Here is a 26,028-nt window from a genome sequence, read left to right on the forward strand (position 1 = left end):
GGACATTTAGGTTGTTTCCAATGTTTCAACTTAAGGATGTCCTCCAGGGGAGTTGCTTGAAGGGTGGTGGGTTGGCCAGGGCAAGTGTTGAAAGAAAAGGAGACGTTTAGCCTGAGAAAAACTAGATTCAGGTGGGAAAATCACAGCTTTCTTCCAATATTTGAAGGTTGGTATTTGGAGGAGGAGTGAGACTTGGTCTTTGTGGTCCCAAAAGAGTGGGTGGAAAGTGTGAGGCGGTCAGTTCATGATGTATACAGTTAAGGGCAGCTTCAGGAGGTAGTGAGTTTCCAGCTCATGAAGATGTTTAAACGCAGACTAAAAATCACTTACGCTTACAGTAGAAAGACCGGAGAGTTTTGAAAACACCGAAGAAGTGATTTATTCATTATTTTTTGGAGGGGAAGATGTCATGGAAAAGACTTCAAAAGCAAAAATTTGGAGGCAAATCTCTTATTATTTATTATTATTTGTATCAGGGCCCAATATTTATATAATAATTTATAGTTCACAAAGTATTAGAAAGAATCCCCCTTTTAAAATGAGAGAACAAAGTTAGGGATGCAGGCTTTTTTTGGGGTACTAGCTTTATTGAAGTATAAATGCATACAATAAACTACACATACCTAAAAATAAATAAATAAAATTAAATAAAATGAGAGAACAGATTCAGAGAGGTTAAGTAAACCACCCAAGTTCCTACAGCTGGGAGGTAGTGGAACTGGACCAGAGGCTCACGTTCACAGTCCCTACAACCACTCACTTTTCCAGTAGCTATTATTACTCTGTTAAGGTCAGCAGTCCCTTCTTGAAAGTCCAGACTCACAGGACTTTGCCTGTGCCCTGCTTCACTGCAAGGCAATGAAAATGTCCCCAATGACTAATGTGAACAGAATGTCACAGTACAGCTAACAGGTAAGGTCTCCTGCGTGTCCTTTCTATGCCATAGCAGCGACTTCACGATTAGGGGTCTGACAGGTAAGGGCGGGGCTCCTTCCCACTCTAACATCCTAGGATTCCATGATGTCTCAGGTGTCTTCTGCTCAGGACAGGGCCCCCGTCCCTGGCGGTCTGAATGACTATACCTGCCACATTATCCCTCTGTCTCATATATACCTTCGACCCTGTCAACTCAGACCCCCGAACACTGGGTTTTGAGCCTCCGCTCTGTCTGTCTAGCTGGAAAGCACATAGCCCAGGAAATTATTCCTGTTTCTGGCATCCACCCCGAATCCTTGCCTAGTCTGTTTGGGCTTGGCGCACTGAAATGAAATGTCAGGTTCCCTTTTGGCTCCAAGAAGTTGCCCAGCATCATATTCCAGTGAGCGACTCCCAGCTGCACTCCTGGGGGACCCTCCCCACCTGGCCTTTCTAGCAAAGCAAGTAAGCGGGTCCCATATATTGACCCACCTCCCTGAAAACACCTTTGGGTTTATAACTCTCCCACGCAGGCTCCCTCCCAATCTGCAGGAAGCCTGCATCCACCGTGGGACAGAGAGGAAGGCCGGAAGCAGATGGCCACCCCCTTTCAAGCCCAGAGTGAAGTGGGCTTCTCTTGTTTTTAACCATTTCCTGGTTTCAGCTGTTTTGCAATTCGATGGTGACTCCATTCTTACAAAAACATCTACTTGGTTGCCAGTATATTTCAAGCACTGGGGGTTAAAAAAAAGCCAAGTGAGCTAGGTCTCTGCCCTTGAAGAGCTTCCTTTCCTCCTGGCAGACGGAAAAGGAAACCTATAATGAAGATGCAGGAAGAGAAATGCTTTGATGAGGGAATGAGACCTTCCAAAAGAGAGAACAGTGTTATGGGGGCCTCAGTTGGGGATGCCTCTACCAAGGAGGCCTGAGGGTCAGATCGTGAGAGGACTGGGTGACAAACTGAGGCGTAGGAGTGTTATCCCCAAAGCAGTGAGAGCCCTTTAGGTGTTTACAGGTGATATTATACTGAATTTGAGAAAGAGTCCTCTGCGGCCCTGAGGAGGAGGGGGAAGGAGGAACAAGCTAAGAGGCTGGGAGGGGGCTTTTACTCTTTATGTCATTCTTTTCTGTTCTGTTTGGGTTTTCAAACCATAAGCTTGAATTGTTTCTATTTTTAAAATAAACAGTCATTATAATGGGATTAGTGGTTCCTTTGGTCTTAGTCTTTATACTCTTCATGTTATAGATTTAAAAAGGAAACATAATAAATAAGTTTTGCTTTTAAAATTCTGGAATTGGGCTTCTCTGGTGGCGCAGTGGTGGAGAGTCCGCCTGCCGATGCAGGGGACGCGGGTTCGTGCCCCGGTCCGGGAAGATCCCACATGCCACGGAGCGGCTAGGCCCGTGAGCCATGGCCGCTGAGCCTGTGCGTCCGGAGCCTGTGCTCCGCAACAGGAGAGGCCACAACAGTGAGAGGCCCGCGTACCGCAAAAAAAAAAAAAAATTCTGGAATTGCTTTCAGACATGGGAAAGGACAGGCGTTTTTGTTGACCTTCACAAATGGTTTGACTATTTGATTCTGCCCTTAAGCTGCTACTAGTACAAGCAGACAGAAGGCTGTTATTTTTGTGTTTGGGATATAGAAGCTAAAAGACTCAGCCACACAGAATTCCTGCCTAAACCTCTGTCCAATGAGAATGCCCTAATCTATGGTTTCTCAGACTGGAGGTACTCGGGGTGAGCTGTGGACTGTGCAGGAACACTGGTTTGAGGAACACTGATGAAATAGAACTAGCTCCATGGTAATCGCTAACATTACTGTATCTCTTCAGTGGAATCTTCTTCTTCCAGCTTTGCCCTGCAACAATCTTTCCTCTGGCACTAGAGAAATTCTATCCATTTTAAGATCAGAAGAGAACATTTCCCACTTCTATACAAATCAATGGACAGTTTCTCACAAAGTTTTACAATTGCCAAAAACCTCACGTAGGGAAATAGGAAGGAAATAGCAGTAGATCATCATTCATTTAACAATACAAAGCAAAACAGCATTTATGGTATGCCAGATATGGTGATATAATGATGAAAATATAGGAAACTTGCCCTAAAAGCACTTATAGTTTAGACATGCAAATACAATGTAATAAAGTAATACCACTGCTATACCCACATAAATACCTTTTGCACTGAATTGAAGCAAACACTGGAAAATAGCAGGAAATGGACATACCAAAAAACACTGTAGGAATATTAAATGATGTCCACTAACATACCTACATTAAAGCGCCAAGAAAATAGCCAAAGTTCTCCAAAACTGTTGAGCTAATGAACCATTGAAGTAAGTGGCCTTTGTAGATTTCTGTGCCTCCTACTTAATTTTTAATTCCATGTACTTAATTGTTTTTCACAGTTTCATTAGGGTATTTTTCCTCAACCTGTTAATTTCAAGGAAGGTATTATATTTTTATATATATATATATATATATATATATACGAACCAATATATTAAATTGTAGTTCTTTTCAAGTCTTGCCAAAATGTTGCAAAATACTGTTTCAAGGTATTTCCAAACAGTGCAAATATCCAGTTTAATCCACAATTTCACATTTTCTATTCAACCTTTATCTTGATGTCACAGAAAAAGAAAATGTTAATGATAATTCATGAAATAATACTGGTAAACATTCTTACAGGTTAGGAAAGTAATGAATACTGTATTGTCCTCCTTCTAAAAAATGACACCATTAGAACCCCACCTTGGGATAAAACAACCTTGTAGGCAACCTTATTGATGCTAGGATAATGGCAGCAGAGCACTTGGTCCCAGTGCCTGTTCAAGAGGAGGCAGGGATGCTGAGGGCAGTGAGGCTGAGAGCAGGAAAGAAGTCTGGGCTAGATCCAAGGAGAGATGGCCACAGGTAAATTGACTGTGGTGATGAATGTCTGGTGTTGATATCATACACTAGCCTAACAACAGCATATGGCCTGCCAGTTTTCTTTTCTTCCTTTCTCCTCCCCCCTTTCTTCCCTCTCTCCTCCACCTCCTCCTTCATCCCCTCCTCCCTTCCTCCTTTCTTTTTCTCCTCCTCCTTATTCTTTGCAGTAACTAAAAAAAAAAAGAAATCGATAAAAAATAAAATCAATATATATGACATTATATATTTCCTTTTCCCCCAAATAGGCATAGGATATACACAAGCAGAGCACAAATAGCTAATAAACATATATATACATATATACAAAGAAGATACTAAATGGTCAAAGAAATGCAAATTGGAAGTTTTAGCCACAGCAATCAGAGAAGAAAAGGAAATAAAAGGAGTCCAAATTGGAAAAGAAGAAGTAAAACTGTCACTGTTTGCAGATGACATGATACTATACATAGAGAATCCTAAAGATGCTACCAGAAAACTACTAGAGCTAATCAATGAATTTGGTAAAGTAGCAGGATACAAAATTAATGCACAGAAATCTCTGGCATTCCTATACACTAAGGATGAAAAATCTGAAAGTGAAATCAAGAAAACACTCCCATTTACCACTGCAACAAAAAGAATAAAATATCTAGGAATAAACCTACCTAAGGAGACAAAAGACCTGTATGCAGAAAATTATAAGACACTGATGAAAGAAACTAAAGATGATACAAATAGATGGAGAGATATACCATGTTCTTGGATTGGAAGAATCAACATTGTGAAAATGACTCTACTACCCAATGCAATCCCCATGAAACTACCACGGGCATTTTTCACAGAACTAGAACAAAAAATTTCACAATTTGTATGGAAACACAAAAGACCCCGAATAGCCAAAGCAATCTTGAGAACGAAAAACGGAGCTGGAGGAATCAGGCTCCCTGACTTCAGACTCTACTACAAAGCTACAGTAATCAAGACAGTATGGGGCTGGCACAAAAACAGAAATATAGATCAATGGAACAGGATAGAAAGCCCAGAGGTAAACCCACGCACATATGGTCACCTTATCTTTGATAAAGGAGGCAGGAATGTACAGTAGAGAAAGGACAGCCTCTTCAATAAGTGGTGCTGGGAAAACTGGACAGCTACATGTAAAAGTATGAGATTGAATCACTCCCTAACACCATGCACAAAGATAAGCTCAAGGTGGCTTAAAGACCTAACTGTAAGGCCAGAAACTATCAAACTCTATGAGGAAAACATAGGCAGGACACTCTATGACATAAATCACAGCAAGGTCCTTTTTGACCCACCTCCTAGAGAAATGGAAATAAAAACAAAAATAAACAAATGGGACCTAATGAAACTTAAAAGCTTTTGCGCAGCAAAGGAAACCATAAACAAGACCAAAAGACAACCCTCAGAATGGGAGAAAATATTTGCAAATGAAGCAACTGACAAAGGATTAATCTCCAAAATTTATAAGCAGCTCATGCAGCTTAATAACAAAAAAACAAACAACCCAATCCAAAAATGGGCAGAAGACCTAAACAGACATTTCTCCAAAGAAGATATATAGACTGCCAACAAACACATGAAAGAATGCTCAACGTCACTAATCATTAGAGAAATGCAAATCAAAACTACAATGAGATATCATCTCACACCAGTCAGAATGGCCATCATCAAAAAATCTACAAACAATAAATGCTGGAGAGGGTGTGGAGAAAAGGGAACCCTCTTACACAGTTGGTGGGAATGTAAATTGATACAGCCACTGTGGAGAACAGTATGGAGGTTCCTTAAAAAACTACAAGTAGAACTACCATATGACCCAGCAATCCCACTACTGGGCATATACCCTGAGAAGACCATAATTCAAAAAGAGTCATGTACCAAAATGTTCATTGCAGCTCTATTTACAATAGCCCAGAGATGGAAACAACCTGAGTGTCCATCATTGGATGAATGGATAAAGAAGATGTGGCACATATATACAATGGAATATTACTCAGACATAAAAAGAAATGAAATTGAGCTATTTGTAATCAGGTGGATAGACCTAGAGTCTGTCATACAGAGTGAAGTAAGTCAGAAAGAGAGAGACAAATACCGTATGCTAACACATATATATAGAATTTAAGAAAAAAAAATGTCATGAAGAACCTAGGGGTGAAACAGGAATAAAGACACAGACTTACTAGAGAATGGACTTGAGGATATGGGGAGGGGGAAGGGTAAACTGTGACAAAGCGAGAGAGAGGCATGGACATATATACACTACCAAACATAAGGTAGATAGCTAGTGGGAAGCAGCCGCATAGCACAGGGAGATCAGTTCGGTGCTTTGTGACCCCCTGGAGGGGTGGGATAGGGAGGGTGGGAGGGAGGGAGACACAAGCGGGAAGAGATATGGGAACATATGTATATATATATAACTGATTCATTTTGTTGTGAAGCTGAAACTAACATACCATTGTAAAGCAATTATACTCCAATAAAGATGTTAAAATGAAAAATAAATAAATAAATAAAACAAGAGGGTGTGGTAGAGTGTGGGAAAAAGCCATTCTCACATACTACTTTTAGGAGTGCAAATCGGTGAAATCATTTCTGTGGGATATGTTCACAACATGAATCAAGCCTTTTAAGGATACATGCCCTTATACTAAGGAAATAACTAGACAGGTATGTAAAATGTATATATGGGCTGTTTATGCAACTTTATTTGTAATAACAAACAAAGAAGAAAACTTCCTTAAAAAAAAACTAGAGGAGCAATTAAATTAATTATGGTTCGTTCACCTGATGGAATACTTGTAGCTTTTAAAATAATTATCTAAATTTCAATTGATTAACACAAAAATTTGGTCACAACATAACTAAGTAAAAAAGGCAAAAGGCATAAAATGTACCTCTGTATGTTGTATGTGTGTGTGTGAGCTCATGTCTCCCTAAGAAAATCTGGGAGGACTTATTCCAGTATGAAGCTAATAACAAGGTTTACCTCTGGGTGGTATCTATGAATAATCTTTACCTCTAGTTTTTTCCATATTGTAAAACTGTCTGTAATGACCATATATTATTTTTATTTTTTGGCTTTGGACCTCCACTGTAGAGAACTGAGTGTTAACTTTTCGGTCCATTCAGCATACTACATTTGTCAGCTTAAATAAGGCCCCTCTCTTGTTTTTTTTTTTTTTTTTTTTTTTGCGGTACGCAGGCCTCTCACTGTTGTGGCCTCTCCCGTTGCGGAGCACAGGCTCCGGACGCGCAGGCTCAGCGGCCATGGCTTACGGGCCCAGCTGCTCTGCGGCATGTGGGATCTTCCCGGACCAGGGCACGAACCCGTGTCCCCTGCATCGGCAGGCAGACTCTCAACTACTGCACCACCAGGGAAGCCCCCTCTCTTGTTTTAATTTAGTTTGTTTTTTTAAAATCTGTTTGATATACATGAATTACTTATAAAATCAGAACAAACAATAAAGCTTGTATGAGGGAACAATCAAGAACTTTCACTCAGAAGTCTGTGAGAAGAGCAAGGGTGTCCTCACCACTGTCCAGGCATGAATTGTAAATTGTGCACCTTGTCACCTGGTATGAGGCGCAAAGATAGGATTTTTGGTTAGCTTGTTTATCCTTGGAATGTTTGGGTTACAACTCCCAGTGGGGTTCCAACTGCTGAACTTTTGGGCTTAGTATGGTACACCACCAAGAGTGGTCATGAGCAGATTTGGAAACCAGCAAGAAAACCCCTGGCATCTTGACTTAGATCGGTGTATCAGTCTGCCGGGACTGCCATAACAAAGTACCACCAACCAGGTGGCTTTGACAACAGAAATGTATTGTCTCACAGTTCTGGAGGGTAGAACTCCAAAACGGAATCTTGTTCCAAGCCTCTCTACCAGTTTCTGGCAGCCTCAGGTGTACGTGGAGTTCTCCCTGTGTCTTCACATCATCTTCCCTGTGTGTGTCTGTGTGTTCAAATTTTACCTTTTTATAAGGACACCAGTCATTGGATTACGGCTCACTCCAATGACCTTATCTTGATTACCTCTGTAAAAACCCGCTCTCCAAATAATCTTGCATCATTTTGGTATGGTGGAAAGAACATAGGCTTTGCAATTACACATGAGTTTAAATCTTGGCTTTACCACTTACTGGTGGTCTGACCTTGGGAAAGTTATTTAATTATTCAGGACTTGATTTCTCACTGGTATAATGGGGAGGTAATGTTGCTGAGGTTTAGAGATACCCTAGAATGTGCTGGGTATGTGCAGGCTGTAACCATCTGTGATTTGGGGGTCTTTGCTTGTAGATGTTAATTTCTATGACTAGATATATTTGTAATACATCTGTCTGTGGACCTGATGGGAAGATTCTCAGATGAGAGCAAGGATTTAATCACTGAACCTGGTCAAGACTAAACTGGCATCTGTACCAGGGTCCTTCCTGCCTACATGTGTTCACGTGTTTGGGATCAGCATAATTCACAGGTTACTTTTTAGATGAAGCCTGTATAAAACCATTTTACGGCATTCCAACCTGGACATGACAGTTTATTGATCAACGTTGTTTAAGGCTGTCATACTGGGAGGAGGGATGGTGGTGGCGGTGGGGTGGAGGGGAGAAAGGGTGCAGCCTTCTTGATATGAAGACCAGCAATGCCTGCTATTACTGCATGATTATAAGCTCAAGATTCTGCTTCACCCTGATAACCTTCTAGGTGGACTTGACTGAAGACAAGGGCACATTTCTTGAGACACTGTCATATTCTTTTCAGGTTATCTAGAAGACTACTTATGCAAGTTTCCTTCATTACCAGCAATAAACATTTTTAAAAAATAAATTTATTTGTTTTTATTTTTGGCTGCGTTGGGTCTTCATTGCTGCACAAAGGCTTTCTCTGGTTGCGGTGAGCGGGGGCTACTCTTCATTGTGGTGCACGGGCTTCTCATTGCGGTGGCTTCTCTTGTTGCAGAGCACGAGCTTCAGCAGTTGTGGCTCACGGGCTCAGTAGTTGTGGCTCGCAGGCTTAGTTGCTCTGCAGCATGTGGGATCTTCCCGGATCAGGGTACAAACCCATGTTCTCTGCATTGGCAGGCGGATTCTTAACCACTGTGCCACCAGGGAAGTCCCACCAGCAATAAAAAATTGAGTCAAATTTAATTTAGTGTTAAAGGTTGCAGATGCTTAAGTGTCCTGATAGAAGTGAAACTGTGGTGGATGGGGGTGGGTTTGGCGGTGGGAGCAGGGAGAAGAGAAGCAGGAGGGAGGAAGGAGTTGGTTGTATAGGTGGAAGTGTAAGTTTGGGCAGAGTCAAGATTGCAATCTCTCACCCTCAATAGGGACACTCTTCACCACTTCCTTCAAAACAATCAAGTTGAATGTGGACTTTAACTGCATTACTAATTTTGAAAAAGTCGGCACTCTAAAAGAACTTTTGATAGTCATGGCAACTTTTGATACCATGAGAATCAGTCTGAAGTAAGTTATTTGCCTACTTTTTGCCTAACTTATCTTAAGTTTAGTCTGGTTTCTTTCATGGCCTGTGCTAATTTGAATGGTTGCCTTAGTATATCAAGGTTCTGATAACTGTAGGAGGGAAACATTTGTTGGAAAAACTCAAGTGTCTTTTCTCCAGTCACACAGGATAGAGACCAGTATTTATAACGGGGTTGTTTTTCCTTTTGATTTGTACTAAAAGATTAAAAACATTTTATTTACTGGAGTATAGTTGATTTACAATGTTGTGTTAGTTTCAGGTGTACAGCAAAGTGAATCGGTTAGACATACACATACATCCGCTCTTTTTTTAGATTGTTCTCCCATACAGGCCATGGGGTTGTTTTTCTTTACACCTGTAAGATTGTATCTGCAGCCACTGTACTTATGAACGGTTTAAGCTTCAGAAAAAATTGATATGAACATTATCATAAGATTGCAAAAACAAGCTTAGAAATAAATCCATAAACTGGTGAATAAGAGTAAAATAATATCTATAATATCCTTTTTACCATAATATTAAATGCCATTTTACTAGACTGGTACAAAATATAATTTCAGACAGTGGCTGTCTACTAATTACACAGTAGCCAGCACAGCAGGGCTACTAGCATACCTAGGTTTTAATGCCTGGGGAGCACACCTCGCAATATTTAGTCAGGCAGAAGGTCTAGATAAAACAAAGATAAACCAAGGCCAGAATATTAATAAATTGTGGGCGGATCTAGAATCTGGAAACTGAGACAATACATGAAAAAGGAAATCAGGGAGTTGGACAAAGATACAGTAACAGCTTAAGACGATTAATTTTCGGGGAATTCCGACGGGGAAGGAAGGCTGTGCCCGGAAAGGCGGGAGGGGGGGTTGAAATCCGTGGGAATGCCTGGGAGAGCCTGCACAGCCTAAAGTTTTTATGATGGCTCCGTCCATAATTTCTGTACGCTTGCATTGGCCGCCTCAAAGACCGAGCGACAGGATTTAATCAAGGTGTCAGCCGCAGGGGCATCGTGAATACGGGCGAAGCGTCCGGAATTCCTGAGATGTCTGAAACGCGGAGGCGGCCTCTTCCCCACCCCCCGCCGCAGCCTCCGTGGGCATTTTCCGGCGAGGGGGGCACGCGAGCCCTTCGAAGAACAGCTTAAATCCGCGGACGTGCGCGGCTGGCGCGCTCCCCGGGGATGAAGGTGAGAACCCCCGGCCCGGGCGCGCGAGGGGTGGGTTCCCCGGGTCCCCGCGTGGCCTCAGAGTCCAGCCCCCCTCCCCCCGGAGCGGGCGGGGCTGCGGGCGCACGACGCGGAAGCGCTGGGCTGCGAGGGCGGTGGCGCGGGGCCCGCGCGCGCTCTGCGGGCTGCAGTCGGCGCGGGCGCGGCGGGCGCGGCGGGAGCGGGGCGGGGCGCGGCTGGGCGGCCGGGGAAGAGGCGGGCGCTCGCGCACAGGCCGGGCCGCCGCCTCGCCCCCCTTCCTCTTCCCCTTCCCTACCTCGGCCCGGCCATCCCCCTCTTCTCCCCTCCCCCGAGCGAATCACGCGCCCTCCTCTGACACTCGTAGCGGGCCCGAACTCCGAATTTATCCTTCACGTGACCTGAGGGGGTTGGGTGGTTGGTTGGGGACGGAGGGGGAGAGGGAAAGGAGGGAACGGAATCTGCCGTTGCCCGAGCAACAGGCCCCGCCCGCCGGCTTGGGGCCGGGGGGCGGGAGGAGGACGTCAGCACGTCAGCCGGGGTTTTGCGTTTTGATTGACAGTTGCTATAGCGACCGGGTCGGTCCGTCGCCATTTTGTTGGTTGGTTTTTTTTTAAACCCTTTCGCTTCCCGCCCGAATAATAATAAAAAGCCCCATTGGAGTGAGGCGGGGGTGGCGGCGGCAAGAGCGGCGGGGGGATCCGGGGAGACTGCTGCCGTCGCTGCTGCTGATCGCGGCCCGGGACGGGCTCAGGGAGCGGACACCCCGAGCGGGGGGTGCGGGCGCCGCCGCCGCCGCCGCTTCTGCTGCTGTTCCTGCTGCTGCTGTTGGTGCCGCTGCCGCCGCCGGCGAGCGGGCGGGACCGGTGTGAGTGTGAGAGAGTGTGTATGTGAGTGAGCGTGTGCGAGGACGAGTGTGCGTGCGTGTGTGTGTGAGTGTGTGTGAGTGTCTGTCTGTCTGTGCGGGGACTCGGGGGCGGGCGGTTCGGGCTCTCCTGGCGGAGGAGCCGCCGCCGCCGCCGCCGCCGCCGCTCGGGCCCCGGCGCTTCTCGCTGCGCAGGTTTGGAGCGCGCGCCATTTTGTGAGATTTACAAAATCCTCCTCGGGAAGAAGCCACCGGCAGCGGCCGCGACTCGGCGCCCGGCCTCGCCGCCGCCGCCCTCCGCGCCGGGCCGGGCCTCGCGGCCCCGCCGCCGGGAGTCGGGGTCCGGGGACTGCGGTATTTGCCGGGGAGGGTGCTATCGCCTCCCCGGCCCCGGGCGCCGCTGGAACCGCGAGCCGGAGAGAGACTGAGGAGGCTGCGGCTCGGCCGCGGAGCCGGGAGCGCCGGGGGCGGAGAGAGGAGGCCGGGGCGGCGCTGGCTGCGGAGGCCGCGGCGAGAGCGCAGCGGCGAGAGCCCGAGGCAGAGACTCACCGGAGGGAACGGCGCGAGCGCCCCGCCATCGTCCCGGTGAGTGTCCGGCCCGGCCCGGCCGCGGCCCCGCCCGGCCCGGCGCCCGGCTCCCCCCGCGGCCTGCAACCGGGCCCGTGCCGAGGCCGGCCGGGCGGAGGGAGGGACCTGCCATTTTAGGAGGAGGCGCCGCGGCCCGGGGCCGGCCGCCGGGGGAGGGAGCCCGACAGGCCCGGTCCCGGAGGAGAGGCGGGTGCGAGCGGAGGGAAAGTTGCGGAGGGTGGGAGATGGGGCCGCGGCCTCCCGGGAGCTCCCGGGAGCCGGGGCCTGGGGGCCGGAGAAAGCGCCAGACCTTCACTGGTCGCCCGAGCGAAGGGGAGGAGGTTGTCTTCCTCCTCCTCCTCTTCCTCCTCATCTTCTTCCCCCAGCTCCTCCCTCGTCCCTCCTCTTGGTCCCCACCAGTGTGGGAACGGCCGGGGTTCTCCGCAAGGACAATGCGCGGGTTAAGAAAATGGGGCTGGCTGCCGGGCTAGGCGCCGGGGAAGGTCGCGAGTCCGGTCCCTGCGCGGCCCTTTTGGGGTGTGTGCTGGAGCCAGGGCACTCGGCATGCTCCGAAGTTGTGCAGTGAGTGCAAGTGAGGCCGGCCACTCGAGGTGGATTGATGACTTGTTTAGCAGCGGGAGGAATTGGTGGCTGAGGATGCGTAAATTATAATTGATACCTGGGTATTGCAACGGAACTTCACAAGTCTGTTAATAGGCACAGACCCACTCTCGTTTAGAGACACCGGAGCTGCTGAATAGCTTCACACTTAGCGAAAGGCCCCTCCCGGGTCCGAAATAGTTAAAAAATGGCAGAATTAGTGAGTGAGTGACTCTGACCACTTCTCTGTGCCTGTCGTCCAACCCTTGGATGATGTGAATCTTGTAATCGAGGTGCAGTACTTGAATGCCAGCACCATTTGGTTCTTGAATTCCGCCCAAGTTGTTAGAAAATACATCTTATAACATTGTTTTCACACTGATTTAAAGATTAGGACGAATAGTGCCAGGCACTTTTCTTCAGGGTCTTATGTGTATTAAGTCGCTTATCCTCCCGGTAGGAACTGTTACCCATTTCACAGATGAGGAAACTGAGCGATGACTCATCCAAGGTCATACAGCTGGGACCAGGAGTCTGTAGCCAGCCTGGGCTCTTAATCACTAGGGTATAACTCATTATTGTAAATATTGGCAAATTTTGGAGCGATCTGTGTGTAATGACTCAGGATTCTAACCTAGAGCTTCTGTCCACGTATAGTGTTTTGCATGGAATTAACTTTGTGGTTTGCGGAAGCGGAAAGGAAAGGTTGAGGTGAGGGCCTCTGAATGAAACTAGTCAGCTTCTGCCCCCCCGGCCCCCCCCCACCGCTCCCAGTCAAACTACGTAGACAATTTTTGAATGGAAGGAATTAAAAAATATTCTTCAGTGCGTTTTGTTCACACTTAAATTTAATTATAGTCATGTAAGTATTGATGAGTCATAAGAAAGTTTTGTGCAAAGTTATTTTTAGTTACTTTTTATCTTTGAACACTTAAGATTTTCGCTGTGATCCCTTACACTTTACATATACAAAGTATTTAAGAATGGATATATTTAATATTTTGGGGGCGTTTTCATAATTCAGTGGAATTACCTTTAGCTTTTGTTTTGTAAACTTCTTATATCTTGATAAGTTACGAGAATTTTTTTTCAGCTAGAGTATAAATGTGGAAAGAGAATTAAAATTTCAGGTGCTAAGATTTTAAACGGAAGATCATTTCAAAGAGACTGCAGTTATGAAAAAAGTTCACTCCGTTAGATTAAGATTTTTAGTATACATGTGACTTACACTTAAAGTGTACACCCAGCGCTTTTGGAGGATTTGCCTTGGAGTAGCAGTGATGTTTATGGTGGCTGTCCAAATTCATTTAGACTTCAGACCTTGCCAAAAAGTTGAGTCCTGTCAATGTCTACAGCAAGTTGTAATGTAAAACTGAGTATAAAAAGTTCATAAGAAGCGTGAGCTCCGAAGTTAATTATCCTGAAAGGAAGGGTCACTCCTGTGTCTGTAAGGTGAAGACTCACTCCTTTGAAATCTAAAAAAGATTATGGATTTGAATAGAATTAAGTGAGTGGATGGTCCTTATTGGTAGGGGTGGGAGATGGACTAAGTGATCTAGTGAGATCTTGTTTTTGTTTGGAATATGGAATTTAGGTTTAAGATCGTTTCTTACATTTCTTTTAAAGACTTTTTGGTGGAATTCAATGGAAACTTACAAACATACATAGTTACTGTGTCCTAGGGATTCAAAAATTGAGTTAATCCAGCCTCTTTTAAGAGCACTAACATTCAAAACAAATGAAGATGTTCCATTGTAATGCAGTGTCTTGTTTGGGAATGTAGATGTTAAAAAAACCCCTGCCTTAGAATTTTTTTCCTCTAGAATATTGTCTGATGTCTGCCCCTTAGTTTCATTTATGGAGATTTTTTTGTGTGTATGACTTAGAGATGTTGTGGTGGGGAGTGTGGTAAGTGCAACAACTGGTATTTAAAGAATTTACATAGGTTTTTGTAGAGCTACAAATCCCCATGAAACCAAATTTAAGATAACTTGTTATAATACGTGGTGAGAGTGACCTTTGGCATATGTTTTGTTTTGAAACTATGTAAAGAAAGAAGATGCTAATTTGTATTGAATCTTGGGTACTACTTGAAAACGAAACAAAAAAAAGGTTAGAAGTTTAGAATGCCCAGGGATGTTTTCACATGCATGTTTATGCTTGGCAACTATCTAGTCATGGGGAGAAAACTTGAATAGAAGTAACTTTATTATGAGTGAGAAGGGAATTAATTGCCTTCTACGTGATCTTAAAAATAAGCTTAATAGAAGAGGGGGCTTCATTTGTGACTTTATTTGTGGTAAGGTGTGTGCCAAATTTTCTTTGCTTTAACATTCACTTTTCCCTTGTCTCAAAGAACTTTCACATTTCCTACACACCCACCCCCACCCGCAAGCAGTTTCTCTTTTTATCCCCCCCCAGAAAAACTTTATCTCAACCCAGCAGAACCCCAAAACTTCCAGAGTCTTTATAAAGAACTTGATTTTTCTCTCCCAAAATTTTAGTAGTCTTAGAATTTTGTTGTATTACTATCAGTAAATTTAAACTGTGAGTTAAGAATCACTATTTTCTGTTGAGTTTTTGGGTGGTTTTACCTCCAGATACTTGTGTGTATTTTCTGTTTAGAAGTAAAGATATTACTTGAAGCTATCAAACATGATCACCTGAAACTTGACGCTATCATACTTTGCCCTGTAAGGTGAAATGCATGACTTTATTACTTTCGTGTGAGCACCTTACATGTATATATAGTGGTTATGCTTTTGGAAGGACTTCTTACCATATATCATTTTGACAATGGGCAACGTTTTGATGGCTAGAGAAATTATAGTAATTCATAACCCAAGGCGTGCACAGTTTTGGTTTAAAAATTTTGGGGGAAGGGGTTAAAATTTGTGGTTAATTACTTGGAAAAATCATCAAATTATTTTAAATTACTTAAAATTTCTCCCCAGTTGCCTCTAAATAAAGAAATCATTTGAAATCTTGCCTTATGTCAATGCTATAATGTTAAGCTAGAGCTGTAAAGTTTACCATTGGTTATGTGAAAGTGAAATGTTGACTTCACATGACTAAAGTAATTAATTTAAGGCTCTAATTAGGCAAGAGACAAGTCTTGTTTCCTAACCTAGTGGCTACAGGCAGCCTTAGTTTCATTTTTTGGTATATGAAAACAAAATGACTTGGAAATATTGCATTGTATAAACCAACTAAATGTTTTTAAAAAGTTTTGGTTTTGCTTTGAAATCCTACTTCCAGAGTTGTATAACAATTTAAAATTCTTTATTGGAGATAACTTATGGTACATTGAACATCTAAGATAATGTGGTTCCTTGTAGGCATACTTTTTGCTAATACAGAACCATTTTGGCTTTTCAGCAATTGATTCTTCTCCCAGAGCTATGTATCCTCTCTTCTAGAAGGTGACTTTTAAAAGTTTGTAATACTGTTAAAGTTTTGTTTGTTTGATGGACGTGTGCCCATATCTGATACATAGTGCATAATAGTTTAAAATGTATCTTTACTCTTGATGAATTATTTTCAGTTTTATCTCCCCATAATTGGATTGCTTGTTCAAATTGATTTTGTGGAGAGGGGCTTAGTGAACTGGTTTAACATGGAATGAAACTGGTTTCAGCATCACCTCTATTTTAAATAACATACCTGTTCATTAAATAATCCCCTTATTTCTCTAAGTATATAAAATTTCGACTGGAAAGAGTTTATTATTTTTTTAAGTTTTATGGGTATTTGTGGTTAAGGTTGGCAGTTTAGCACATGCATTTGGGTAAGAAGATGCTCAAATTGTGACATCTATCCAAAATCTGCTTGATAGCAAGTTAGAGATAGCAGCTGAGGAAGCATGATAACTGTGGAGAGAGTATTGGCCTGTGAGATGGTGCCAGGCAGAGCCTCCTGAGTCAGGCAGGTCTGGAATCTCAACAGGTCCTGCCACTCACTGGCAGTGTGGACTTAAGGCACAGTGATTTTGCTAAGTATCAGTTTTTTCATCTGTAAAATGGGGTTGATGATACTTACCATGGGGTTCTTGTGAAGACTGAGATAGCACACATACATTTCTTAATAGCTTTCTCCCTCTTTCCTCTTCTTCATTGATACTCATCTTTATGGTCTCAGCATAAATTCTACTTTTTCAGAGGCCTTCCCCCAAACTCCAGTCTAAGTGAGATTCCTTGGCCATGCATTATTACAGACTCTGCTTTTTTTGACAGCCGTCACTAAATGTTGCTATACAGTTATTCATATGTACGCGTAAGTACACGTACTCATTTATTGTATGTCTCTTCCTCTCTCCACTAAACTGTAAGGTCCATCTGGACAGGAATAATTCTGTAACCCCAATGCCTGGCACATAACAGGTGTAGCTAAATGTGCATGTACATGGAATGATGGAATGAGGAACCTGTGTGCCACATTCTGCCTGAGCACCATTCCTTAGTTCTGCAACCTTGGGCAAACTAGCTTCTGAGCTTTAGTGTCCTGTATCCAGATGTGCAGAGCACCCGCTGCCTTGCCCAGGATTTTGAGAATGTGAAATGAGATACTGTAATGAGGTGTTCCGCAAAAAGCGTAAAATGTAAGTTGGTACAGTAGCAATAATTTCAGTAGTGAGATTACCCAAGAATTTATAATTAGAGTTTCAGCTTTACTGAGCTGGTAAGTAGCTGTTATGTAATATTTATTAGTAACTTAATCTTTCTATATGCATTAGTTGGAACACAAGATTGGACCTATGTTCTGACTAAATACAGTGGCTTAAACAAGGAGTTTACTTCTCTCTCATATAAGTAGCCTAAGGCTGATTGTGGTGGCTCCAAGATATAGGGGACCTTGGTTCCTTCTGTCTTGTTTTTCTATGCTTAAGGGGACACCATTTCCTGTATAGTTCAAGACAGTTGCTCACCACATTCACAGTCCAGGAGCAGGATGTGGGGAGAGGACATCCCCTCTTTAAAGACAAACCTGGAAGTTGCATATGTGACTTTTGTTCACACCCATTGGTCAGAACTTAGGTGGCCACATGTAGCTGCAAAGGAGGCTGGGATATGTGGTCTTCAGTAGGTAGCTGTTTGGCTGAAAATCTGTTTCCACTGAAAGAAGAGAATCGGGGGGTGGGGGGATTATGAAACATTGCCTGTCACACTTTGAAATGTTTTGGAAGAAACTTACAGAAATGAACTTTGAAAAGACAACTTATTGCACTAATTAATAAGTTTATATTCCATATTTGCTCTTTTGAGCAAATTACTCTTTTGAACTATGGTGTACAAATTGAAATAGACTATCAGTACATAGTATATAGAGTATATACATATGTAGTCAGATTAGAAAAAATGTAACTAAACTTCTAGTAATGAAGGAATTTTGGGTCACATTATTTTACTATGGTGTTTTCTGATAGAAACATGATTCTTGATTGCTTTGACTATTATATGTAAACAGTATTTGAAATCTAAGCTCTTGGATTTAGTTTTAGCAGTCCCCTTGACCGTTTTGTATGTATTTGTGCGCATATCCTCAGCAAGCAATACTAGGATATTGTGATTCAGTATCGCAATATCTTGTTAGGTTTTCAGTAAATGTTTGAATCACTGAAGTTGCAAGGAGGATGATAGCAGTGATATTTAAACATTTACTGTCCAGTATCTTCCTCTTTATTTCATGGGTTTGACAAAAGAGGAAGGTCTAGGATTCTTTGAACTAGCGTATAATTAGGTCAAGTAGAGACCTGAGGAACTAATGGGTCTCAAACAGTTTTCAGGAGAACTTGTCAAAGTTGTGGGATTCCCAAGCTCCGATACTTCTCTTTCTGTAGGTATGGGTGACACTCTAGAATCCCCTTTCTTAATTTGGACTCCAGGTAATCCTGATGCAGTAGAAACATTTTGAGAAACATAGACGTAGTTCATTTCTCATTTTAGAGAAGGAAAGGGATGCAGAGAAAATAAATGACTTAACCAGTGCCTCAGAATAAGCAGGTCTGGGGGTTCTTTGTTCTTTCTACAGAAGAGGGGACAGAGAATAGAGTACAACTGCATTTTTTTTTTTTTTTTTGGCGGTACGCGGGCCTCTCACTGTTGTGGCCTCTCCCGTTGCGGAGCACAGGCTCCGGACGCGGAGGCTCAGCGGCCATGGCTCACGGGCCCAGCTGCTCTGCGACATGTGGGATCTTCCAGGACCGGGGCACGAACCTATGTCCCCTACATCGGCAGGCGGACTCTCAACCACTGCGCCACCAGGGAAGCCCTGCATTTTTGATTTTATAGGAAGATCTGTTGTTTTCAAATATGTTGCTATTTATGTGTGAGCTCATTGGTAGTGAATGGTTGGCTCACTTACCTGTCTTCTTAGCCTCTTAGAAGAATAGCCTGAGTTGGTCAAATAGTATTTAAAGGTGGGAAACTGAGGTTTTAATTCAGGTGTAGTTAGTGTCGGTGCTGTAGTGAGTAGGGTAGTGTATCTCCAGCGTTAGGGTAGATGACAGGTAGGTTTTGACCTGGCATGTTGAGAAGGAACAAAGGGAGGTCATGTCCTCAAATTATTACTTTCCTTTTCTTCTGGTTTGCTTGCAGTTCTCACTGTTGAATTCATTCCTTTAGATTAAGGTAAGAGCTGGATTCCCTAATTTAAAGTGGAAATATTCCCAGAGGAATATCCTTTATCTGTTATCAGGCTAACACTTTATTTTTATCATTTAGCTGGCTGTCATTTTAAACATTGGAGAGTAGCACCTGCACTAATAAGAGAGCTTTTTGGGACGGGGAGGGAAGGATAGGGCACATGTGCCCTTGCCCAAGGAAACCAAAGGCATGTTTGAGAAATGTCTGCTTGTGGTGCAGTCCTGGAAGGGTTCACGGAGGCTTCTCTGGTGGCCGGAGGTTGGTAGCATTAGACTGGCACTTGCTGGCCTTCTGTTGCTAAGAGTGTCCGTAATGGGACTGTGGGTAATTTTGCTGAGGACCACTGGGCTTGATGGAATACGGAGTCATTGGAGTAGGAGTGTTCTCTTTTTCTTAGTGTTTTTTCATCGTTTTAGGGCTCCTATTTGAGCAGTCTTATATCAGACATAAAAGGTATCATTTTGATCTAGAGAATTTTAGTTCTTAACAATCAACAAGTTATGTATTCTCACGATTAAAAAAAAAAAAAGATCCAGCCCGGTAGAATGGTGTCACCTCCCCACCCCCTGTGCTCCATAAGTAATAGCTATTTAGTTTTTCCTACTAGAAATGTTCTATACATATAAATGTACAACTGTATATGTAAACATTTAGTATATACACGTCTGTTACAAAGCTGTATATTTAGTGCGATCCTGATTTTTTTTTAGTGTGACATTGTGTGTGTGTGTGTATCCACTCTGTGTACTTAAAATCAAAAGCAAATGGGATCATGCTGAACACACAGTTTTGCAACTTAAGCTTCTTGATCATCTTAGAACTATTCCCATATCAGGTGGTAGAGTTTCCCTGTTTTTTTAACGGATGGGAAGTATTCCATGTTATGGATGCAGCACAATTGAGTCAGTCTCCATTAAAAAGCATTTAAATTATTTTCCCCTATCTTTGCTATTTTTAAACAATGCTGCAGTGTACATCCTTGTACATGTAACTTTTCTGTGAGCATTAGCCAGAGAGTATATATTTATAAGGGAAATTGCTGGTTCACCAGGTATGTGCACATTTGAATATGTATTACCAAATTGTCTTCCAGAAAGTAGCACCAATTCGTACTTCATCAGCAGTGTCTGAGAGTGTATAGTTTCCCAAATCTCACCAACACTGGTGTTATCAAAGCTTTAAATCTTTGTCAATTTAATAGGTGAACAGTGAAGTCTAATTGTTTGAATTTGCATTTCTTTATGAGTGAATTTGAGCATCTTAGTTGTACTGTAAGTCTTGTACATTAAATAACAAAGTATTCATTCTTCGTTGTTTAGTTAAAATTGTTCTGTGATTTTCCTGTATTTATTCTGTTGAATGAAAAACTGTTTTGATAAATTGTAAATGCTTATAATTGTACCTGCTTTGATAAATTGTAAAAGGGGCTTCTTGTTCCTCTTCAGCTGAGGAAACATTTGCCTGTCCTCTGTATAAGATATGTGAATTACGGCGGTAGAAACTTTGACTACAAAAGTAAATAAGGTTTGGTGACCTGTGCTGTTAGTGTTGAGACAGTTGTGTGTATACAGGCAAAATTAGCACAGGTAAGACCATGGCTGCTAACAATTAGAGCTATTGCCATACAAAGAACTAATTAGAAGAACGTGGGGAAGGCAGACAGATTGGGCATCTGAGCAGGCCTTGTGGAGGAGGAGGGATGGGAGCTTGGTCTCGAAGAATGGATGGGCTTTTTGCAGTAGAACCTGGGGAAGTGACAGTCGGCTGGAAGAAGTCATATGGGCACCTGTGGTGGTGTGCCTGGAGTTTAAGAGCGTGTGTGTGTGTTATGTTGGGGGAGGGATAGGAACGATTGCAGTGAGAAATGAGAGTTATGGGTCTTAAAAGGAATTTGAATTTGGGGCAATTGAAGGTTTTTCAGCAGGGCGATGATGGCAGATCCATGGGTTAGGGAGATGACAGCCTAAGAAGGAAGGTTTTGAAAGGCTCATTCTAGGTGTACAGGCATGAGGAATAGGAGAGGGAAAAACAAGACAGAGGGAGAGCCAAGTTTGGAACATGTTGAGTTCCTAATTACTTAATTTTCAACAGAACAAAGTGAATATTTCTGGATTCAAATAGCAACGTGACCCAGGTTTTGGAGATAGAGAGGAGAGAATTCAGCTTTGGTGGCAGTATAGTAAAGGCCATGACGAGTTGAATGACTGGCTGCATGGGACAGTTGAGAATATTTCCTGGTAAGGTCCTGAAGGAACTGTGGAAGAACAGAAGATAGAATTATTATTGTAGCTCAAACCTTACATTAGTGACAGGTGGAAGTAATTTGTAGCACCATTAAAAATGAGCTAAAAAATGGGGCAGTGGGAGAAGGCAGTGTTAGAAGCTGTGATTCTGGAAAGGAACAGGTTGTATCATAGTTCACGGTTTGAAAAGTATAGAGTAGTTAAACATGTGAGAGTTTAATTTATTCTGAGTGTCTTAGTATTTTCCTGAAAAATACCATATTCTGTTTATTTTCACATATGTCGTTATTGGGAGACCAATCATCTAAAAAGCATTTATCTTGTGAGGCAGATAGAGCTATTTACTGAGTACCTACTAGTGCCAAACATGGCACTAGGGCCTGGGAATCAATGCTGAAATAAAGCCCTCGCCGTGTGTGCCATCACGGAAGTTAGTTGTAGCGGGGGATCTTTAATAGCCTGCTCCTAATCCAGAATAGGCTTAAGGACTCAGTCTAGAGTATACATGAATTTTCATTAAAGGGAACACAGGCTATGAAATTGAGTAATGTTTGATGTTGCTTTTGAAGGTCAAAATTTTTGTCTCCTTTTAAGAGTCCCTTTGACAGTTAATTTTAGGTTAAAGTTTATTTGGATATAAGTAGGACTGCTGTCTTTAAGACAGATACTGTCTGCTGAAAAATTTGTTCTGATTTGATCGTTTCTCCTTGAAAAAGAACAGCTGTCATCACAGTGGTGTGTTTTACTTCACCTTTACATCAAACACATTTTATTTATTTATTTATTTATTTATTTACTTATGGCTGTGTTGCATCTTCGTTTCTGAGCGAGGGCTTTCTGTAGTTGCGGCGAGTGGGGGCCACTGTTCATCGCGGTGCGCGGGCCTCTCACTGTCGTGGCCTCTCTTGTTGCGGAGCACAAGCCAAACACATTTATTTTTGAGAGACCTTACTGTGGTACAAAAGACTGTTTCATTAAAGTTTTCCAAAAGAGCAATGGTGAGAAAATGATTAGGATCTCAACATATTTTGCAATCTAATTTCAATTTTTGAATTTCCTTATAGTGGTTCTGTGGTACAGTTCAAAATGTCAGTAATGCTAGGTAAATTTACCTAAGAATTGGCCTGAAGGCCCACAGCTACTCAGCAGTACTGGAGTCAGCTATGCAAAGGGAAGAAATTGAAGACAGAAGTCTTAGGATTCATGGGAGATGTTTGGAAGAAGGCTGTTTGCTGAATGAGATAAAGATACAGACATCTGAAGTAAAGGATGTGGGCATATAGGGAAGGTCAAGGAATAAAATTCAATAGAATGGATAGAAATGGAGGAGAGATTTGAACAAATGGATGAACAAGAATTCTCAGTTCTTTAAAAAAAAAAAAACCTCTTTAATGATTTATTGTGACTTCTAGGGGAAAGACTAGACTAGTCATAGGACCCCCTACCTGGATGATCTGGCTCCAGCTGACTTAAGCCGTCCTGCCTCCCATGTCTTTGCATGTCTGCTTCCTGGGCCAGCCATCATCCCTTCTTTGTTTTAGTTAACTTCTTTTCCTCCTTCATTTTCAGTTCAGATATTACTTTGTCAGGGAAAGCAGAGTCCTGTCCTAGTCACCTCTTCTTTTTTAATATCTCATGTCTCCCTGTATTTTTCTTTCACAGTGCTTATCACAGTTGGTAATTTTTTTAGTGCTTGTTTTATTAATACCCTCCAGAGAGCAGGCGCAGTGGTGTCTTGCTTCCCCTTGCATTCTAAGAGATTGGCAAGTGTTTGGCGTATGGTGAGTACCAAATAAACATTTGTTGAATGAATCAGTGAACTACGTTTTGGTCTTTACTAGTTGGTCTCAAGGACCAAATGATTACATAAGGGGAATGTACATTTGGAGTAAGAGTTGGACAGGGAGTATGGGAGCCTTGAAGAAGAAGAAGAAAGGTGAATCCTGTCTTTTTAAAAATAAGCTTGGAAAACTATGTAGCCAGTAAAAAGACCAAGTTATTTACTCATGGATTAATTTAATCAGTGCATATTGAAATACCTACTAGTTGTTAGAAGTTCAGTGTTGGTATTAACAGAGTTGAAAGATTGTGCCTTCTCTATTAAAGGAGTACATAATTTTACTAGTTTATTGAAATAGATACAGTTTTTAGTTTCATTTGGAATGGTTTTAAATTGTGGAGGGAATCAGGCTGGATGTTCTTTATGATTCTTAGCCAGCAAAGTGAGGTTCATTCAGCAATTATATCTGGAATGTCAATCCAGCATTTGCAGTAGCTCTCGGGTTCACATTTAAAATAAGCTCTAGCTTTGACGTCATTTAAAAAGTGATAGAAGGGACTTCCCTGGTGGTGCAGTGGTTAAGAATCCACCTGCCAGTGCAGGGGACGTGGGTTTGATCCTTGATCCGGGAAGGTCCCTCTTGCCGCAGAGCACCTAAGCCTGTGCACCACAACTACTGAGCCTGTGCTCTAGAGCCCGCGAGCCACAACTGCTGAGCCCACGTGCCACAACTACTGAGGCTGCATGCTCCACAACAAGAGAAGCCGCCGCAATGAGAAGCCCGTGCGCCTCAATGAAGAGTAGCCCCCACTCGCCACAAGTAGAGAAAGCCCTTGCACAGCAACGAAGACCCAACGCAGCCAAAAAAAAAGTGATAGAAAAGTGAAGAAAGTGGTTTGGATGCGTTTTGGCTTTACTTTTTCTTCACATTTGGACAACAGAACAGGAAGAATGATTGAGGGAAAGTTCGTTGATGGATTTTCAAAAGAATTGAGTCTTGTAGTTAGAAAATTACTGAAGCTTTTGATCTTGTCAGGTGAATGATCTTTTTAAAAGCTTAAAAGGGACTTGTTTTAAAGTAGTTCTGAAACCTTTCTCGGGGACTAGTTTCTGTAGTAAATATTTAGAAAAGCAAATATTCAGATTTTATGTTTTGGCTCTTTGCCTGGCCCCTTGCCAGGCCCTTGGGACGTAGTTGTGAGTTAGATGGACATACATGGTCCCATTCATGGTCATGAAGCTCTTCAGTATGGTTAGAGTTCACTGTAGAGAACTCTAAAGGAAACTTGGCTTGATGCTTCCATCATCCAGCTATCCATTTGTCCATCTATTTATGTATTCCTTGAACTTAGTTCTGGTGGCAACATGTTAGACTATATTGTTGCTTCATTTCTGATAACAAAGGGGCTAAGGGGGATAACGTTTATAATACCAATGTAAAGTAGAAACTTGGATCTTCAGCTTGTTGGCACTGGCAGATTTTTTTTAAAAAAAGATGTTCATGTAAATCAGTGAGTTTCTCTTATTAAAAAATAAACTATTTAATAATGGTAGCATTATTAAATAATGCTAGTATTGATTGCCTGCTATGGGTCAGACTCTACATATTCATTATTAGTTATTTTAATATTATCAGCAGCCCTAGAAGGTGGTGGATAGTATCTGTTTATAAGTTAGAAAACTGAGATGCAGCGAAGTAAATTTGCTTAAGGTTAATCATAGTAGATTGCTTATGCTGCTTCCAGGTAATAAAAAACCCAGTGAACAGTTATGGGCCCTAAAGTTAAACATTGAGATAGAAAAGAAAAAGGAGCATAGAGCTTCTATAACCCATTAATTGAAGAAATAGATAAAAGTTCTGGTATGCTGGGATTGATGCTTTGTGCTACTGGTTCATTAGTCTTTCAGATAATTAACCAGAACATCTAATCGCTTTCTATGTTTGGGGAATTCTTTCCCTTAAGAATCTTGGTGGGTGGTAGACATCTTCCATTACGAAAGCCAGTTGCTCACTTTCTCTGCATTTTTGGGGGGTTAGGATGCAATCATATGACCTGGGACCTCCATTCCACTACCTCAGAAGCCAGTGATTTGCAGAAGCAGGCACTTTGCAGAGTCTGTGTTCTGCAGTGCAAGGGGGATGGCAGCTGCGGCTCTTCTGGAGGCAGTCAGTGACAGATCCAGTTGTAGCATTTAGTTCCGGGGTCAGTGGTATCTCTACAAATCACAGGGACCAAATCCTGTGTTGTCTCCACCGGACCAGATCTGTGGTTTGAATTTTCGGTGTTCTTGGTTATGTAGCCTTCCAGCCTGGCCCTCCTGGGGTTTTCTGTGAGTTGCCTAATACACTTTAATAACTTCCTTTACAGTTTCAACAAAGGTAGAGTTAGTTTCTTTTGTTTGCAACCAAGAACCTTTACTCAGATGATACTAATTATGACAATAGACAATTCTAAGGAACTCTGTGGTCAGGGTTACCTGTATCCAGATTAGAATTTACTAAATAGAAGAGTTCACAATATATATTAAGTGAAATACTCGTAAAACAACTTTGCTTATTGATTTAATGAATTTGCTGAATTTGAGTGCCTGTTCTAGTCCAGGATATGTTCTAGGTGTTGGAGATACAGGAGTGACAATGCAGGTAAGATCCCTGTACTCACAGAGCTTACGTTCTATTGTGAAATGTAGAATAAGCAAGAAAGCAAATAACATAATTGACCAAGAGTGATACATATCATGATAAAAATAAAGACAGGATAATGTGATAATGATGTGTGTGTGTATGTTTAGGAGTTGTATCTTATAAA

The 26,028-nt window shown here is 42.6% G+C and overlaps 1 protein-coding gene across 5 annotated transcripts in view; it reads left to right on the forward strand.

The window, feature by feature from the left end:
- Positions 1 to 11,106: 11,106 nt before the first annotated feature.
- Positions 11,107 to 26,028, forward strand: part of DYRK1A (dual specificity tyrosine phosphorylation regulated kinase 1A) — a 141,959-nt gene continuing 127,037 nt past the window's right edge. For 3 of the 5 annotated variants that reach the window (XM_060150925.1, XM_060150929.1, XM_060150931.1), the window contains exon 1: positions 11,160 to 11,972. The gene's annotated coding sequence lies outside the window, so the exon portion shown is untranslated. Of the gene's footprint in view, positions 11,124 to 11,159; positions 11,973 to 26,028 lie in introns of those variants that run through there. The other 2 variants (XM_060150933.1, XM_060150926.1) reach the window with 2 other exon arrangements.

This window comes from Lagenorhynchus albirostris, chromosome 5, assembly GCF_949774975.1.
Source record: "Lagenorhynchus albirostris chromosome 5, mLagAlb1.1, whole genome shotgun sequence".
NCBI classification, from domain to species: domain Eukaryota; kingdom Metazoa; phylum Chordata; class Mammalia; order Artiodactyla; family Delphinidae; genus Lagenorhynchus; species Lagenorhynchus albirostris.